This window comes from Gallinula chloropus (genome assembly GCF_964237585.1).
Source record: "Gallinula chloropus genome assembly, chromosome: 10".
NCBI lineage: Eukaryota > Metazoa > Chordata > Aves > Gruiformes > Rallidae > Gallinula > Gallinula chloropus.
In genome coordinates, this window is record NC_140095.1 from 12,270,988 (window position 1) to 12,281,152 (window position 10,165).

Here is a 10,165-nt window from a genome sequence, read left to right on the forward strand (position 1 = left end):
AAAAAGAAAAAAAGAAAAAAAGAAAACCCCCTACTGCTAACGAGGTTTCCTCTACAGCCAACTCTTGTCACAACTTGATCAGGACCAAATTTGAAGATACCACCAGAAATCACAAGGTTGGAAATTGCATTGCAAGCTAATTTTAGATAACCTGATTGCATTAAAAGAGTGACAAGACAACAAAAGATTTAATGAAACGTGAAGTTCAGCAAAAACGAAAAAAACCTTTCAAATACATACACTTAAAAAAAAAAAAAGCATAAAGGAAGAAAGAAGCACATCCCTAAGATTCCAGCTCTCATCTTTCCAGTTTTGTTCAAGTATTGTTATCCTACACAGCTGAGCACAACTTGTAATCCTGAATACACTGCAGGGAACACTGAACAGAAGAGACGTATGAAGAAAGCAGTGAGTGAGACTGGAACCTGGGCCATCACCCCAGCTCTCCACCAGAAGCGGTTCTCATGGAACAGCTGCCCCACCCAAATGTCTCACCAGTGTCCGGATAGTGAAGAAAATAAACCATTTAATTCCCTCAACATAAAAAAGCCTCTACAACCATGGTCTTTGTTACAAGCTGTTTGAACATAAGCATAATGTGGTAACTTCATTTGAAGCTCAAGTTTGCCATATTTTTCTTCTTTTAAGGCAAACAACAGGATATCATTTTCACACATTCACAGGTGAGAGCGTGTTGTGAACAAGCAGAGTTGTTTGTTACTATCACAACAAAGCTATTCATGCTATTCATTCCCCTATAATGAGAATACAGTCCCAGATCGAGCTGCAAAATACTACCCATTTCTTGTGCTGAATGACTCCACCCATATATCACAAACATAGCAGGTTTTCAGCACCATAATCACCTTCTAAATTATGCTTTTTACAACTTCAAAACAAACCAGCACTACGGAGAAAGCAAGCTCGGCAGAAGACGCAGTAACAAATCAGTTTAGTAACATCAGTTTAGGCTGCAGGAACAGACAGAATTCATCCAAATCAACAGAAATGCCAACAGTTGGCTACAAAGCCAGTACAACATTACAAAGCCAAGTTTGAATTTACTGAAGCCTTGAGACAGACAGCTGTTATTCTTCAGTTCCTGCAGGTAAAATTTATAACTTACAGAAAATAACACAGTCAGTGAGAGACTTGAAAATGAATAGCCCAATATTTCCAAATTTGCAGGAAGCAATGCAAAAGGTCTTGTATTTTCTGCCTGAATACGATCTTGACACTGTATTCAGCCTCTCTGCTGAGTAACTGATACATGTGTCACTTTAAAAACCGCATGACAAGTAAATCTTCCTCTTTCGGCCCTTCAGAGAGGATTTCATATTCCTTCAACTCTTTATCTCCTCAGATGTTTTGGATAAAGTGTTATTTATTTTGGTTCCTAAGTAAGAGCTCTCACATCTGAAATTATTAATATATTATACATAACCATTCTTGCAATACAAAAAATAAGTTAAAATGTTTACCTTCTTTCATCCTTGCACATACAAATACCAAACCGCCTGCAAGACATTAATTCACTCTCATCCCAACAGCTACTGGATTTTTGTGTGCTAACGTGGCAGCAGAAAATAATCTGGTGTTAGACACAGAATTTAAGGACAACTTGAAGGCATTTTCTTACCGACATCACTTCCTCTTCCTTAGAACTGCAGCGTCTTTTGAGGGGGAGGGCAAAACCAGAACAACCAGACGCACACAAAAAAATCCAAACTAAAAGAATAAAGCACCTCAGACTGGCAGGTTTTACTTACTTTATAGCGAGTCCTAGCAAAACTATAGCCCTGCTGAACTAACAACGTCTGAACAGAGACCAATATATCATTTGGAAAGGAAAAAGTCACCACAAGAAGCTTTCACCCACAGAAGAGCTTGTACAGGTTTCACAGAACTTACTAATGCCTGTTCCAAATGCACCACAGACTATGTCCTCAGCCTCATCTGCTTTTGCAAACATGCTGTTATGTATGTCAGAAAGAAAAGCTTCACAGCTTGTACAGGTCTGACATTATGAGCCACATATGACAAATGTGAAATTAAGTCATTTCATGAGCTGTTAGAAAGTCCTACAACGTTACAAGCAGCGCATACAGCAAGAGCCCAAACTGAGTAAGCCTGAGCAGATAAAAATTATCGTTTGCCAAACCCTGATGTTTTGACACACTGTCCATGTCAAAATTTGCAAGCATTAGAAATTATCAGGCATTCCTCCTAGTTAACTTCTTGGAATCTAACCGTGAAACACTACTTGATTGATTTTTCTAAAATAACGCTGTAAAAATTCAGTTTGATGCTTTCAAAACATTGGGATTTTTTTGACTCGTTACTGTAATGCTGTCAAGGAAGGGAAAGGATCCCTTTCAGGTTAGGTAATATACAAAATACAGACAAAGAAGATAAAAATAACTCCCCCAGATATTCTAAATACCTTGAAACCCATGCAACGAAATGCACATAAAGCAATTTACTAGTACCGAGTAGTAAAAAACCCCAACCTCAAAACAAATGAGGTGATGAGACAGCTGAATTTGTAATAATATAGGCCAAACTAGGGTAGGTTTCATGGTTTTTAAATGCTGACAGATTAAACTGCAAGGAAGACAGAAAAACTTTGAACCTAAATGTCAACCCAGTTCAACAATTTATTTCAAAGTCACATACCAACTATTCCATCCCTGAGGTCACTCAGGAATACATACCTGAAAGAAACCACACAACTGTGTAAGGCTTTTATATAGTCAGTTTTGGGGTTTTTTTTAACTAGGCAAGAGTGATTAGGTGGTATTTACTTTCTTCGTTTATTACCTTCAGCGTCTTGAGCCTGACAGAACTAACAAGTCCCATAAAAATTTAAAAATGCAGCCAGACCAAGGAACTCATAAGAGAAGGGTGTATTAAAAGCTCCAAGTGCAATGTTTGATTGTGGGTTGTTGGGGTTTTTTTGTTGCTGGGTTGTTTTTTGGGGTGGGCTTCCTTCAAACCTGGAAGAAGCACCCTAGGATGGGGACATCCCACGCTGAAGCAACTTTCAGGTAGCAGGAAGCATTTACACTCAAAACGCTTGAATCCCTAAGGATCTCCTCCCAAGAACAATGGAAGCCCCACACCGAGATTCCTCAGGAGGTACGTTTGGTCACAGGCTGGCGCGCTCAGCCCGTGAGCCAGCGCTACCTCCGTATCCACGGGAGATTCAGCCACTACCCCTCCTTAACTTCTGGAACCAACTCTGCTGGCAGGGAGCTGCTAGGCCAGCGCTGCCAGCGTGCCAAGCCCCACCGCAGGGGAGGGCAAGGCCGCTGCACCACGGGGGGAAAGGGGCTCGGCAGACAACTCCGCGGGAAGAGCCCAGAAGCCCCCGCCGGCTGTCAGGGCTGCCTCGAAGGTCCTTCCCGGCAACCTGCAACCCGGGGAGCGAAGGCGGCACTTGACAGCTCCCTCCGAGAGCCCCCCGCGGCTCCCGCGCCCCTCAGCCCCGCGACGCGGGAGGCTCCGCCACCTCCGCTGCCCGGGCGAGGAAGTTCCCGCGCCCTGCAGCGGCGCCGGTGCCAGAAGGTTCCTGAAGCCTGACGCGACACCACCCTGCCCCGCAAGCCGCCTCCAACACGGGGGAGCCCAGGCCGGGCCGCGACCCACCGGCCCCGCAGCGGAGGGGCGACACCGACCCGACCCCGTCCCCGTCCCCGTCCCCCTCCCCCTCCACCCCCCCCCCCCCTTCCCCACCGGCCCAGCCCGGCCCGCGCGGCGCCGCACACCGCGCATGCGCCCCGCAGCCCCTCACCGTTGCCGGGTGACTCGCCCTCCCCGCCGTCCTCAGCACCAGCGGCAGGTTCCTCCGCCTCTTCCTACCCCGGGGGCCGGTGCGGGCCTCTCCTCGCCGCTCCGCTCTTCTCGCGGGCCTCCTCCTCCCTCGGCCGCCGCCTCCCCCGCCGTCTGTCGCGGCCGCCGCGCTGCCGACCCGGGCACCGTCCGTCCCCAGAGCCGCTCCGTCGCTCGAGCGCGCCTCCGCGAGCTGGGGGTCCCCAACGGTAGCGGCGGCAACTGGCGGAAGTGACGCGCTGACTGACAGGTGCAGCGCGCGCCCCCTCCCTCGGGGTCACGTGCTGCGGGGCGGGGAGGGGTCGCTGGTGGCGGCGGGGCGGGGCCGAGGGCGACCGGTTCCCGCCGCCGGAGCCTCCTCGAGGTAGGCGGCTGCCTCAGAGCGGCCGCCAGCGGGTGGGTAGAGCCGCCCGGGGAAGGGGGGGCTGGCGGTTTGGCGCTTCTTACCCCGGGCCGGTGTGGCCGTTATGGCCTGGGGCTGCGGGGAGCCTCGACCGCTGCCACAGCGCGCCCAGGAACAAGCAAGCCGGGCGTTACCTTCCTTGTCCTGCTCCCCTCGGAAGGACTCGGCCGCCCGCCGGCCTCGGAGGGCGAGTGGGGCCCTCGGCCTCACGCCGCCTCAGCCCCCCACGTTCCAACGCCCCTGCCCGTTCTCCGAGTTACAGCATGGAGAGCGATGACCCCTCCCAAACACCTCCCGAGTGCGAGCGCACCAGCAGCCGCGCGGTGCCCTTTGGCAGGGAGCTAACGCCTCTCGAAGCACAAAACTTAGCACCCTGAAACTAAGCTAGCACCAGTTCCTCAGGAGACAGAGCTGACGCCAGAAGTGTTAAAAGCCCTGCCTGACACTCTGCGGCTCCCACATGCCACGTTGAAGCTGCGACAGCTTTTGATGCCATGCGGTGCCAGCAGCCATAGGTGGTGGGTTTAATAAAAGTGTTTAAGGAAATTTGGATTTAGCTGGAAAAAAAAAAAAACAACCCTGTTGGGAAAAGCTTTTCTTCCCACAAAAAATGATGAAAACGTGTGAAAGGAAGGAAATAGAAGGAAAAAAACCCTATAGAGAGAAAATTGGCTTAATTGACTCTTCTGCATTGCCAATAGCTGGGAGGGTTTTGTTTCAGGTTTTCCAACGTGGATTCTAAATTTTATCTAGAGATTCATTTATAAGGCTCATTAAGAGGTTTTACACTTAGAATCCGAAGAAGAGAGAGTCAAAATCCCACAGTAAGTAGAGTTGTAGATCTGATTAAAACCAGGTCAATTTTCCTGCCGTGGAAGATCTGGTCTCGTTAGGAGGTGCCATACAAAGCCCGGGAGATGTGTAGGGTCAGGGGAAAGGGCCTCTCAGGAGCTCTGTGCCTGCTGGCTGGCTGCTTCCACAGCAGATTTCTCCACTTGAACAGCTAATAAAATCTCACATCAGGATGAGGTTTCCGAATTTGTATTTTGTATACATAGCTGTGTTCTTTCTGATTCATTTAGCCTCATCAACAACAATAAAGACACTGAATCAGAACAAGCTGGCAATTTTGTTGATGAAACATGGGAGAGAGCGGACTCCAGCTGGCTCTTCAGCAGATATGTTGGCCGGTCGACAGGAGGAAAGCTGCAAGGAACCTCACACAGAAAACACACGGGGCGAGAGGAGACAGACAGCAGAGGCAGGCAGGTAGGCAGGCGCTGCACGGCACCTGTTTACTGGTTTTAGTGTCTTCCTTCCTCTGAACTGGCTCCGAGCACACCATTTCATGCCAGCTTATCCTACCTCCTTTCAGACACTTCCAACATTCCTTGCAGGGGGCAGACATATGCAGCCCCAGGCTGCCATTTTAGTCTTTTCTCATCGCTCTGTGTTCTTGCTGCCTAGTTATGAAAGGTTGAGGGGAACCTGGCAGGCCTGGTGCTTTAGCCGCTTTTTCTAATATAGTAAATACAGAGGGAAAGGAGGCAACAACTTAACAAGCAGCACCATGGTTGCATCCCGAAAACGCAGCTATTGAAAGCATCTGCCTTTCAGACCACTCCTAAAAACTACGAAGGAGCACTGTGGTAGCTGTCCTCATCAGTTTTCCACTCTCTCAGGGTACAGCTCAAATCTTAGAGTGTAGCATTTGGTAAATCCCCTGCTTAGGCGGGCATGTGCAGGCTGATACACAGCTCAAACCCAGACCAGTTTCAGCAGTCTAGACAAGACAGCACGGAGCTCACACAGGCTCATTTACCCCCTCCAGACCCGCAGGCACACGCAGAGCAGCCCCAGCATGAGCAGGAGTTGTGCAGGTGCATGGCTGCAGTCCCACTGCGTGACGCAGGACTGTCACCCGCATGTCAGGACATATGACAATGCACTCACTGCCTTGCATAGAGTCAGTGACAAGGCCGCAGCATGAGGCTGCTCACAAGGAAAAGGACCCGTTCCCCACCTGCTGTACAGCTCCAGGAGCCTGGCAGAAGTAAGCCAGTCAGCATCTGGCTTCTAGGAGGTAGAGCTGGAGTGCCTGGTATCCATTTTATCAGTAAATCCATGTCTGGGGCCACACCACAAAGGGTGAGGCATTTCTCTAGCTCCATGTGTTATCTTAAAAGTCCATCTGAGTTGCCCAGACTAAAAATTTTGCAGAGATTCAGCTGCTAGGAGCTCACAAAGTAACTCAGCAGTCCTGAAATGATTGCTGGTACAATTCCTTTGTTTTCAGGAAAAGCTGTCCATGAGCACAAGCCATTATTACCAGTATATGTTGCAGAAGAACTGGAGATGTATTTCCCTCCTGGGTCCTCAGTGTCACTCCTGACCTAATATGATTTCAGAATAAATCTTCTCTGAATGCTTTAGTTTCCAATTAAGCCTGGTTCCAGCAGCAGCCCTACATTACTCCTCATCAGAAATTGAAGCAAATGAAAGAAAACCAGCCCCATCACAACTGCGCTCACTGTTCTACAAGGCTTAATACAAAGTGAGCTAGAATAATCCAGAACTTAAATCAATTTTGCCATGCCAGCCAGTCCTTTGAAGGTTGATAGCCTGCTATGCAATTCTTTACCTTCATACCGGGTCATTATCTCCCTAGAAGGAAATGGAGGCATAGCAAAGCAAGACACTGTCTGCTGTAATACCTGTATATTATATGCCAGCAGTTTTTACTTGGGGGAAAAATTATCTGTGTGTCAGCAAAGTATTTGCTTTTTGGTTTTAATTGTTTGCTTACAGAAGACCATTCAATATATTTTCCTGGATTTGGAAGGCCTCAATTTTTGTCTTAAATGGGTCCTATTGGTATCTTGCAAAAATATTGACAAATGTGAGTCCTTTCAACAGCAAAGGAAATTAGCAAACTAACATTTTCCAGCTGGTTTCTCTGCAAAAAGCTTTTCTTTCCTGCATGCTTCATCCAGAAACTGAGACACATCCCCAGACTCTTCACTTAGTTCCTCTTTTCCAGCACTATAAAATTTTCTAACAAACAGGTTACTTCAGGATACCCAGCACAAGAGACGTGGCCATGTTGGTCACCGATAAGTCTCCATGGCAGCTCTCAAATCAGCAAGTATCCAGTTCTTTCAACTCACAGTGTCCAAAAGGGCATCTAAGAATCTGTCCACTTTTAAAGCTTCAGCCTGTATGAACAAATGAAGCTTCACAATGCTCAAACAGGTGAAAGAATCTATTTTATAGAAACAGAAGCTCCAGCATAGAGAAAACCATTCATCACAAAGACTGCCTGCCATTACTAGACACATACATATGGAGTTTTTAAAACCAAATTCAATATCAAAGGCACACGTTCTACTTAAATGTCAGACTTTTTTTACTGTTTTCTACCAGAGTTCTGTGATTAAAATAAACATTTACAGCATAAGATCTTTTTTTTTCCTGCCTTTGAATATGGTTTGGATCTGAATCTTGGTTTTGGAAGATCGGTCTTTAAAGTAGAGATCAAGGAATATGGGGCAAATCTGTCTTTTGAGGCTTGTTCACATTTTAATTGCATGGTTGTGGACTTAACAGGAGAGAATTCTTCCCTTCTTGAAATTCAAGACATTGAAAGGTTAATTCAATCTTCTCAGTTCCATTTCCTTCCTTCTGTTCCACTTCCCACACTCCTCCCCTCCCCCCAATCTGTAGACAGCTGATTTATTTCAATTTTATGCAAGCTAGTATTCATCCAAAGGGAAAAATCATTCAATGTATGCACCAGACAAGCAAAAATTACAATACTGCATGCTTTCATTTTTCTCTTCCTATTTGCTTTCCTCTGCCTTCACCAGTTTGGGCTGTGGACAGATAGGAACTCATGCCCTAAAGCTACTTTCCACTGAAGAGTTAGCTTGAAATAAACCTTGAATGTCACCAACCTTTGGAATTCCTGGGCTTTGTGCTCACAAAGATATATGCTTGAGCTGCTGCAGTGCTTTTACCTTGAGTTGGGGAAAGGCTACAGTTGAGGTTAGCACAATTTGTCTGCTGCCAGCACAATCACTCTCTGCTGCTCCCATGTTATTTCATGGTGTGGTCACTTACACTCATAGTATACTAACTCCAGAGGAGGTACTTTGTACAGAGCTCAAGTTAACCCTGTCACAAAGACATAATATTAATAATAATACTGCAACTGTACTTTATATATAATTTGCAAGAAAAGAACCAGAAAAGTAATAATTGTAAAGGTTCTAGTTTGGTCAGGTTCTGAAGAGATAGGGAGCTCTTTCCTTTCCATGAGAGGAAAATAGCGTCTTTTTTGTTTGGTTTGGCTTTTCTTACATACTAGAGAAGAAAACCAGGATTTACTGTAACCTTCTTACAGCTTTCATTTGAGCAGGCAGAAGTTAACAGATGTGGAACTTCCTGATTACCACTTGCTTACATAATACTTGACCTTGTACACAGTATGTAATACCTATGTGTTTGGCTTACTCTGTATAACAAGCTGATAAAATTGGAAAAGTATTTTGGAAAAGATGCTGTATATATCCCTCCAAGGATAAATACAAATTTTAATTATAGAAATTGCTCACAGAGATCAGCTAGAAAAGATAACTTGGCTGCCTAGTCCACTCCTCTGCTTCAGCAGCCTCTTTTCCTTAAGCAGCTGAAAAACTTCAGGGTTTATCTTCTTTTCCCCAAAACATAAAACATACTTAAGCTGCCAGGAGATCCCAGGATATCAGTAGTGGAATGCTTTGGCAACACAAAGAAAAGTGTTGGTTAGACACCCATCAAAACTACATCCACAGCTCTGTGTCCTGAAAGTCAGGGATACCATGCCCCTAACCTACCCCAGCACAACATGGATTGTATCACAGACCCATCGACTGTCCTTTTCCCTCTAGACAAGACTGGAAAAAACTTGGGATTTTCCCAAGTTAATAGATCTGGGGATTTTATTATCTTGTCTTTGATTATCCTATCTTGGATAATGTTGGTTAGCTCTTTGCTGCACACTGGGTGTCACAATTTAATCTTCACAAGGAATGGCAATTTTCCTTTTCTCGAAAGCAGAGAGGGTAAGAAATCCAGCAGTGGATTGTTTCATTCCAGAGCAGCTGGCTGCCCTGAGAAGGGCCACATTTGGGCACACTCACAGCGCTCACCCAAGACTTGTGTCTTCCTCTTTCCCTCAGTGCTGCTGCTTGCAAGAGATGCTTCTGTCCAGAGACAGAAAGGAGAGAGAGGAAACAGTAGAGACTGGAAGTCATGCTTACCTAGCATTTCTAGACCAGTATTTATCACAAACTGTCATGTGCTCTATAGCATATTAACCAATGTGACCAACACATCACATGCTTCTTCCCCCACTTTGTCTTTTGGAGAGAAGCATGTGCATGGACATTTTGTATTAATTTTTTTTCCTTTAATAATGCACACTTGTCACCACATTTTACTAGAAAAGACTAGGATGCAGCCAAGTTCTTTATGCTGGAAGACAGAGTTTTGGGTCAGTACTTGAGAAAGTTCTGTTGCAAGAATCTCCATCTGGTTAAACTTACAAAAATTCACCCCATACACGGTTTTATATGATAGAAAAAGAGGGGGAGGGAGGAAATTTCCACTCCCACTAGCTTATGTTTTCTCTTCTTGCTGCAATGGGACTCCTAGTATAGACTGTCTAAACTCCAGACCTCTTTGGAAAACACAGGGTTGGAAAAAAAATAGCCCAAGCAGGAGGACTATTTGTGTACCTATCCTGAAGGCTCAATGGTCTCAACAGGGAAATTAAACACCTTAAGTAATGATAAAGCATACACTGGAAGACAAGTGTCAAGTGTTTACACACTAGAAGTGCAGCATTACAGCCTGCCAAAGAGAGATCATTGCCTTCCTTACAGCCCCAGG

The 10,165-nt window shown here is 46.0% G+C and overlaps 1 protein-coding gene across 1 annotated transcript in view; it reads right to left on the bottom strand.

Annotated features, from left to right (window-relative positions):
* Positions 1-3,815, bottom strand: part of FAM13B (family with sequence similarity 13 member B) — a 48,370-nt gene extending 44,555 nt beyond the window's left edge. Inside the window, exon 1 of the mRNA XM_084268565.1 lies at positions 3,794-3,815. The gene's annotated coding sequence lies outside the window, so the exon portion shown is untranslated. The remainder of the gene's footprint in view (positions 1-3,793) is intronic.
* Between the last annotated feature and the right edge of the window lie 6,350 nt (positions 3,816-10,165).